Raw genomic sequence first — 9,804 nt, forward strand, 5'->3', positions numbered from 1 at the left:
TGACCAACAATTATAATCTCCAAGACATGTTGTATCTCCTTAAAAAAAAAAAGAAAAAAAAAAGAAAGAAGCCAAATCATAATTCTGGTCGTTGATCCTTAGAATTAAAAAAGCTTGAACTTAGTCCCTTATTAATTTAAAATGAAAATTTTTTTATCATTCTTTTAACCATAGTTGACAGAACTTACTGGAAAAATGTACGTTGAGATGATTTTTTTTTTTCTTGATGAGATATGATAAATACTGAGAAGGCAATAGAAAGTATATGCAACCTCAGCAACCAATAAAAACATTTGACTTTTATTTTTCTATGTTTAGATTAAAGAAAAAAGAGAAACAGTTTCTTTTTCTTGATTAATAATTTTACTACTACATTTCAACCTTTATATGCATAGCGTTTTGACTATTTCTCTAACAATTTTCCAAAACTTATCATGAAATGTTCAATAACAAAGATAAGATCAATCATCTTCTTCAAAGTCTAGTAGAAAATCAGTCAAGTTCTCATAATCATCTATTCCTTCTTCCAGAGATAAGGGATTCTCATTCTTAGGTTTTTCCTGCAAGTTCAAGAAAATCAGGAAGCTATTATATTGCACGGCCTGAAATGAATAAGAATAGTTAAACAAAGAGCAATATGAGATGCAACTTTCTCAAGCTAACACTCAAAACTTTCAAATTCCAAGTCCTTTTTTTAAGAGAACATTTTGCTGCTATCTAGTGGATACTATTGGGCTAAAAAGACGATAAACATTAATACATATTCTTGACCAGGCACTAATTAATCAGGGATCAACACAACATTTGACGATGTTGATGCAAGCATTATTAAGCAATTAGGATCCTCCCCAGTTCATTTGAACTGGTTAATATCCAGTTAGTTATATTGGAAGGCTATTTTTGTTCCCTCAAATAGTGAAAAGACAAAAATATTCTTCTAATATATAACTAAGTGGATATTATCTAGTTCAAATGAATTAGAGGAGATCTTGTTCCATTATTAAGGTTGCGCATTCGATTCAATTGGAATATTATCATTATTGCAATATGAGATCCCACTTTGCCTTTCTTTCAATGGTAGCTTCCTTATATTGTAAACATTTTATTTCTTTTTCAAAAATGAGATTATAGAGAATGTGTGATGGAAGCATACAACTGAACCAGGATACAATGGAGGATAGACTGAAATACAAAATCACCTTGGATTTTTGTAGCTCAGGAGTACTTTTCAAAACACTCCAATTGCGTGTAATTTTCTCCCCTGCTTCTTCCTCAACCTCAACATCACTATCCTCTCCTTCATCCTAATGCAAATAGGTCAAAAGAGAAGGAAATTACTTGAAGAACAACCATAACTGGCTGAGAAGGGTGTTGGACAATTAATCCAAGGGCATCAGTATAAATTAATTAAAGAGACAGATGAGAAGGACAAAAAAAGATGAGGCAACGAAACACACATCATCTTCACCAATGTCAACAGCTCGTGCCATGGCCTCATCCATATCTGTCATCTGCATTTATTGCAAAGCATCAAGAATTAAACACTGAAAAGTTAAGGTCAGAAAAACTATATAATTAAAAGTTTTCCTTCTAGTAAGATTGCTTCAAAGTAAACCTACTTGAGTAATTTATTGTTTAGTGTTTCATGTTTCGGAAGTCAACACAACTCAACTGATTCTTGGATAAATGACAAATCGTTTATAAACAGTTTTATATGATAGATGTATGTCAGCAATGTAATTAGACAAGAAATTTCATATAACAGATGTTCTTCAAAATGTTACGAGGTTATGCTAAATATTGAAAAATAGTTTTGATGCATTAAATTTAAACCCAGGTTTAATCTGATCGCATGTCAACTAGTACCATGCCTCTGCTAGTTTGACAAAATGTTCCGATGAATGAATGAAATTCTTCAATACATAATCTGAATCAAGAAGGAAAAAACAGACAGATACAAAGAGAATTGTTCTACTAGGGCTTTCTTTCAACATAAAATAATTTTTAAAACGTAAAATGAATTTTGGTTACATTTTAATTATCGCATTCGTTTTCTATTGTTTGTCTTTTTTCCATTAAAAACAAAATTCCCCCCTCACCAGCTTTTCTCACAAAACAAAAGAGCTAAGAATTGGATCTTATGCCCCCTCAAAAACCATGAACAATAATGGACACAATCTCATGTTAACTAACCGCTGGACTACTACTAGACTTTATTTCCGTGTATCACTATTACAACTCAACTTCTCCTCCCATTTAGTTTATACCATAAGAAGCCGAAAGATATTTACAATGAAAATGCAGAAGAAACAAAATATTCCAGAAACAAAATCCACAAATAAGCCGGAATAGATAACAGTAGCAACCACATAAAGTGATAAACTATTGATGATTAAATTATCTGCCGGTCATTCGCCGCCATCCACCTGTTCCTACTCAATTTACGACACAACTAAATATAGAAAAGAAATGGAATACGTACTTTGCTTTCCAATGCTTAATTTAGAGCAAAACAGAGAAAGCATGAAGAAGTAAAGAAGACAATTCACTGATAACAAGACCATCAGATGTATATATATATTTTCTGGTTTCTTAGATAACAAAAAAATCTGTCCAATTGGTAATACAGAACAAAAATCAATATACTAAGTGAAGTTCATAGGTATTGCTTCATTACCTCTAATTCTTCAGTCTTCTCGTTTGCCAGAGTCTTTTCAAGCTCCTCCCTTGATATGATTTTGCCATGCTAATCAAAGGGAAGAACATCAGGACTTAATGTAATCCAAAAAATCACAGGTGTAAAGGACAATATTGAAATACCCTACTTAGTATGATATAAAAGTTTCAACATGTTTTAGACACATATATACACACACACACATACATACAGACCTATATTAACACATACTTGAGGACAACACTCTCAACCAAGATAACCACATCAGGCCCAGATGGCAAAGCTAAACAAAAACATAAAATGTCACTCATATTTTCATTTATTCCCTCTGTCCCATTTTGTTGGTCTCCGTAATTCTAATATTTAAGGCAACATCAATTATTGCTTTGACTCATAAACAAAAGATCACTTTCCAAAACTACCCTTCTACTTGGTACTTTATTTTGTACTAATTTTAAAAAGTGAGTCATAATTGTGTTAATTTTGGAATGTGGACATTTATTATGGAACATACCAAAAAAGAAAGGACTAACAAAATAACAGGGACCGCCCTACCTTTGAGAGCACTCTCTATTTTATTTTGAGTAGCTTCCACAAAGTGAAAATAACATCTGTGTGCAAAAGAATAGAAGATATGGAAGTTTCACATAATGAACCAGAAAAGAAAATTCAAGAAACAGAAGAGAATTTCACTAAACAAATTCCTTTTAGGGCTGGAAATACTACATTCAATCTGATTTTTTCCCTTCCCTGTATACAGGTTCCCTCTCCCCACTACCACGTATCCACCCATTACACGATACATGCATCACTCATGCACAGGACACAGAAGACACAACATACTACCCATGAAATACATGGCACCATAAACTACCCCATTACTTCTACCCTGTAACAAGCTCTAAATGCACTTTCCATTTAACTGGAATTACCTCCTCCATTAGACACAACCACTTCCATGCCACCCACATAAGTCTGATGTAATGAACAATCTGCCACTCAATACAGAGCACACACCGACACCCACAATCAAGCCCCACTTGTCCACTGCATTTCCATGCTGCATATCCCAGCTATTAGCTAGAGCCTAACACTCGCCTCCTCTCAAGATGAATTTTGTCTTCAAGGTTTAGATTTGGAAAATGATTGGAGAGCCAATCCACCGAACCAAGGTATTCAGAGGCTATCTCACTTTCCACAAACCGCGTATTCTCAATGAGGAACAACTATGGAGCCTCACACTTTTGGCCAAGAGTGAAACGTTCGTTACAATTTTTTTTTATAAGCAATCAATAAATATCATTAAAAGCGTAAAGCGACTCAAAGTACACAGAAAGTATACAAAAGGAAAACACATAATTAGGAGTAGCAAAAAGAACAAGGAAATCACTATAACTAATCCTCAGAGGAGACATATAAACAACTGTCCACAGATACAAAGTTTTGAAGAATAAAGATAAAATATCATCCCAATCCTCAAAACTTCTATTACTCATTTCCTTCCATAAACATCAAAAAAAGCACATAGGCATCATCTTCGACACTGCAGCACTCCGCGAAAAGCCAGAGGTCCACCAACAGGCATACAAATCGACTACTCGTCTAGACATGACCTAGGACAACCCAAAATGACTGAAAAAGGCAATTGAAATGGCATAAGCCACATCACAATGAAGAATGTGGTCCACAAACTCCATATTTCTCTTGCACATGAAACATTTGTCCATTACAGTGGCGTGTCGCTTCCTGAGATTATTCAAGGTAACGATCTTACCTAGAGCCGTCGACTACGCGAAAAAGGCCACCCTCAATGGAACCTCAGTCCGCCACACACTCTTCCAAAAGAAGTAGCAACCTTCAATAGAAGCCCATGAGAAATTGAAGGACTTGACCTTAAACAATATTCTTTTGGAAGGGACCCACCACAACTAATCTTCACTTCCTCTTTTCACTTGAGCTAAGTGCAACACCTGAAGAAATGAAGCAAAGACATTTACCTCCCAATCATGTGCCATTTTAGCAAAGCTTTTTTTTTCTATAACTAATGAAAAACTTTATTAAAAGCGTAAGTACACCTGAGCTCCCACAAGCCTGAAACCCAAAAAACAGCGAAAACACCCACAAACCAACCCACCCAAAAAGCCCTAAGCCCTCAAACGCTAACGAGCATGAACCTTGCCTTTCCCACGCCTAGATGATGTTCCCTTCACATTCGTTTTAGCAAAGCTCACATTGCATTGGTTGGAACCACTCAAAAACTCCAATTGAGCCACAACAAAGTCCTTTGCATTAGCAATGCCAAATAAAATTGGAAAAGCTACCTTTAGACCACATCCCCATACCACCAATCATGCCAAAAGCTAATCCTAGATCCATCTCCCACCAAAAATCCGGTAAGACATGAAACTTTCTCCCATCCTTTCCTAATATTCTTCCATAACCCCACCCCAAACGCTCTAGCAAACTGAAGAGAACACCACCCGCCCCATGAACTACATATTTAGAGTCCACCGCAACTCTCTACCAAGCCCCTCTCTCAAGCCCATGGCGTCATAGCCATTTACCTAAGAAGGCACAATTGAACACCATCAAATTCTTAATACCCATCACTCCCTCAGAAATCGGTGAGCAAACCTTGGACCAATTCACCAAGTGATATTTGAACTCTTCACCTAGCACAACCCACAAAAAATCACACTAGAACACGTCATTATCTCGCCTATGTTGTATTTCTTTCCACATTTTTTTTCCCTGAAGAAGTGGTTGACGGGAGGTGTGGCAATTGTTGTCATAGTTGGGACGGCAGGCCATGGAGATCGTTGTTGACGAGAGAGGCATTCAATCTTCATTCAGGCCATCTCAATAGTTTTGATGAAAGGTTTTGGACTTAAAGATAAATATCAGTGGTGATTTTCTCCTTACATTCTCCAAGGAATGTGCCAATCAACATCTTCTATGACCATTGACCAACCATCAGTATGGTTGGCTAACCATTCAAACTCTTGTCAATAATCTCTCATAGTTTCCGTCTACTTAATCTCGGACAAAATTCTTCATACTTGGTAGGTCCAAAATGTGCAAACAATTCTTTGTAAAATTTCCCCCGATATGACATACAAACCTTCTTGTGCACCCACTGCAATCACTGAAGCCACTTACTAGCCCCACCTTCCAAGTGAAAGGATGCCAATGTGACTTTCTATTTTGGTGGGGTGCTTTGGTTAAGCCACTTTGTTGGGTCCACATCGGAATAGCGGCGGAAAGTCCATTTTTATGTACCGGGGAGACATGAACTCGTGAGTTGCTTCTCACCCTTTGTAGCCAGGCGCGAAGAAGACATTTGCAGGGCTGGTTGGAAACTAATCAGTTTGATTTTAGGAACCCGCAACCAATCCCAACAATTCCTTCAAGGTGTTGTCCACCTACTGCAACCGTTTGGCCGTAGCTTGGGCTTCTGCCCTTGCTGCCACTCCCAAGCAGCACTCAACCAGAATTACCTCCTCCATTAACCACAACCGCTGCCATGCCACCCACATATCTTCTGTAATGCCCTGTCTCTTCCCCTCAAAACAGAGCACTAATAACCCCTACGATCAAGTCAACTTGTCCACTTCTTTTCCACGCCACACGTCCCACCTATTAGCTAAGGCCTAAAATATCACCTTTGACAAAACTCGTGTTCTTTACCAAAGCATTCTTGCAATTCACTTTTTCCATTAAAAATTAGAGTTGGAGAACCAAACTCAAACCCATGACAACTCAAGGTCAAATAGGGATCAGGTTTACCTAATATGTATATAGGTTAGCCATTAAAATTCACCTGATTGTACTTGGTTGGGCTTTGCATTAAGCTTGGACACAATGCAAATCCTAACCAACTAAATTTAAAAGCATCCAAATCTTTTATCTTTAAATTTTAATAAGTAAAGAAAAAAAGTTTAAAATTTCAAGTAGTACTATTTCCAAATTCTGTTATTGTAAAAATTTAAAATTCAGGGTAAGGTGTAGGATAACAGTAACCCTGCTTAGAATTGTGACCAGTATGGATCAGTACTTGAATATAATGAAAGTGATATGCGCCAGAAAAATCTCGGCTTACTTCCCATATAAATTTTCCATATTCAGGAAGTAATTATTATACATATCTGAGCCCAAACATGCAATTCAGACCCAAAGACATAATAATCAGATGAAAAGAACTTGTCATCCCGTTGAATTCTTCAGGGCAGAAAACTAACGCAATGTAGAAAGAAAGTAAGTAAAAACTGTCAATTCACCAAGTTTTGTCCATGGACCTATCAAGTAGCTACTCACAAAACTCTGTATGCCATAGACTAGGCAATATATAACAAATTCCAATTATCTTACGAGTGCTCCAGCATGGAGCTAGGTGTCATAAATTCCAATTATCCCAAACAAGAACCAAATTTGATTCACTTCCAGTTCAGCAACCAAAATTTTGTTTTATAAACGGTATTGTCAGAATGTCATCAAGTATGACGACTAGCAGCCATATCTGAGAAATTAAGAGTATGAGACTGGGTGTGGGTTCATGAAAATCTGGACCCCTGAAATCAATCACCTCATCAGGATCTTGAATATAGTTCACAGTTGGATAAACTGGATCTCCACCCCATACTGAAAAGACCAACAGAGTTTTCAATTACCAGAACACAATAAATCAAATATGGCAGAAGGGTAACAGAACGCAAATTTCCACATTTGTTGTTTTAGCGGAACAGTTTAACTAACAGACGAATCTGACAGCTTTGGATTGTTAAATGGCATGAAAATAAAAGTATCTGCAATAGCACGAACACGAAATATGTAGGATAATTACACTGCCATTATAGAAGAAATGTAAAATCATCTACAGACGGAAGAATTGTTAAACATATTGATGAAGAAGTCCCTGAAGTTTTTGTTACTGCTGAAGTCTTCTAGTCTTACTACATCTCTAGTCTTCTAGTTTTACTACATCTCTTTCCTTATCTTTAAGTCATCTATTTGCATTCTACTTCTCTTGTTCTCTTGTTATTAATTTCAGATTAGTATTAAGTCTTATGTTAAGGATTTTGTTATTAGTTTTTGAATTCACATCAACTTATGTTATCAAAGTTGGTGATGGATTATATTTGTATTTTCTATTCTATTTAATCTTAATGAGAAAGCAGCACAAATCATTCCGCAAAATCACGTTCTCTAAGAACTCTTTTATGGTATCAGAGCCAATATAGGCATACGCCCCATAGCTCTTCTTTCTTAAGCTGCTTTCTTTTCTTTTCTCTTCTTCTCCTGCATCACACAAACAGCTCTTCTATGGCAGTCAATACCTCCTTTTCTGCTCCTTTTTCCCCACCTACCCTTTCTCAATTCAATGGAAAGCTTGAAGGTCCAAACTATCTTGGTTGGAAAACTCAATTCATGCCTATCCTGCGCACCCATGAATTATTAGGCATCGTGGATGGAACCGAACCATGCCCTGCTTAATTTATCACTGATGACAATGGTAAAGAAACCCTCAATCGAGAATTCACCATCTGGAATAGAAAGGATCAATGCATCCTAAGTTGGATCAATGTCACATTATCTGAGAAGGTCTTGTCCACAGTTTATGGACTTGATACTTCCAAACAAGTCTGGTCAGCCCTAGCAACCACGTTTGCTAATGATTCTAGGTCTCGAATTGCCAATCTCAAAAGACAATTACTGAGTCTTCACCAAGGCTCCTTGACCTGCTCAGACTACATTCAATCAGCCAAAGTATGGTCTGATCAACTAGCTGCTGTGGGAAAACCTATCTCTGATGAGGACCTCATCTCATTCCTTCTCAATGGCCTCAATCCCTCCTTCAACAGCTTTGTCACCACTGTCTCCCTCCTAACCCGAGAGAAACAACTCTCTCTTGATGATTTCCAAGAAGAACTCATCAATCATGAAACATTGATCAATCAACAGCAAGCCTCAACAATTGACACTTCAACCTTTGCCTTGTTTACACAGAAACAAGGTCAGAAATCATCCAAGAACCGTGGTGGGTATCCTCCCAGAAATTTCAATTCTAGACCTCCTGCTGCCAAATTTTTTGCTGCTGCCCCTGCATTCACCACAACCCCAAGGTACAGCAGGCCTCCTGGTCCAAGGTCTCCTTATTCCCCTGCACCAAGGTACAACACTCCTACTTATGCTCCTACTCCAAGGTACAATAATACACCTGCTTTGTTGCCAACTCCTAGCACTAGTCAGCCATCTCGCATGCCATGTCAAATATGTAGAAGAGTCAATCACCAAGCACTAGATTGCTACTATAGGATGGATTACTCCTATCAAGGAAGACACCCTCCTCCTCAATTGGCAGCAATGGTGGCGCAATCCAACAATGCCTTTGAAGACCCTCAATGGTTTGCTGACAGTGCCGCCAACACACATATTACTCAAGACTTGGAGAACCTTAATGTTCAGGAACCTTTTCAACAACATGACACTGTTGCCGTGGGGAATGGTACAGCTCTTACCATAGCAAATTCTGGTTCTACCACTCTTCAAGCCCCTCATTCTAATTCTAGTTTTAAATTGAATAATGTCTTACACTGTCCTGAATCAGCTGCAAATCTAGTCTCAATTCAACGCTTTTGTGTAGATAATTCTTGCTACTTTATTCTAACCTCATCTCATTTTTTTATCATTGATCTTCAAACAAAGGCAATCCTCTTGGAAGGGAAGAGTGAGAATGGCATGTATCCTCTCAAGCTGGGCAGGAAGTCTCACAAAAACAACAACAAGTCTTTTATAGCTTTATTAGGAATAAGAACATCATCCTTAGTATGTCATTTTAGGTTAGGTCATCCATCTAATGATGTAGTTACTCGAGTTGTTCGAGATAACAATTTACCTATTTCGCATTCAAATTATGTTTCAGATTCAAATTTCAATAAAAATTTGCTTTGTGGTTCCTGCCAATTGGGTAAAAGTAAGAAACAAGCTTTTTCTCCATCTACCCGTGTCTCTTTATTTCCTCTTCAACTTATTCACACTGACATCTGGACCTCTCCAGTACTGTCAATCAATGGATACAAATATTATATTGTTTTTGTGGATGATTTTTCAAGATTCACCTGGATCTATCC

At 37.4% G+C, this 9,804-nt stretch overlaps 1 long non-coding RNA gene across 1 annotated transcript; it reads right to left on the reverse strand.

The window, feature by feature from the left end:
* Positions 1-1,198: 1,198 nt before the first annotated feature.
* On the reverse strand, positions 1,199-4,365 carry LOC132172595 (uncharacterized). Its single transcript, XR_009439167.1, has 3 exons — positions 2,678-4,365; positions 1,458-1,511; positions 1,199-1,304 (listed from the first exon to the last, which is right to left on the reverse strand). It is a non-coding gene; the product is annotated as an uncharacterized LOC132172595 (long non-coding RNA).
* Positions 4,366-9,804: the final 5,439 nt, after the last annotated feature.

The sequence above is a fragment of the Corylus avellana genome, chromosome ca2 (genome assembly GCF_901000735.1).
Source record: "Corylus avellana chromosome ca2, CavTom2PMs-1.0".
Taxonomy (NCBI): domain Eukaryota; kingdom Viridiplantae; phylum Streptophyta; class Magnoliopsida; order Fagales; family Betulaceae; genus Corylus; species Corylus avellana.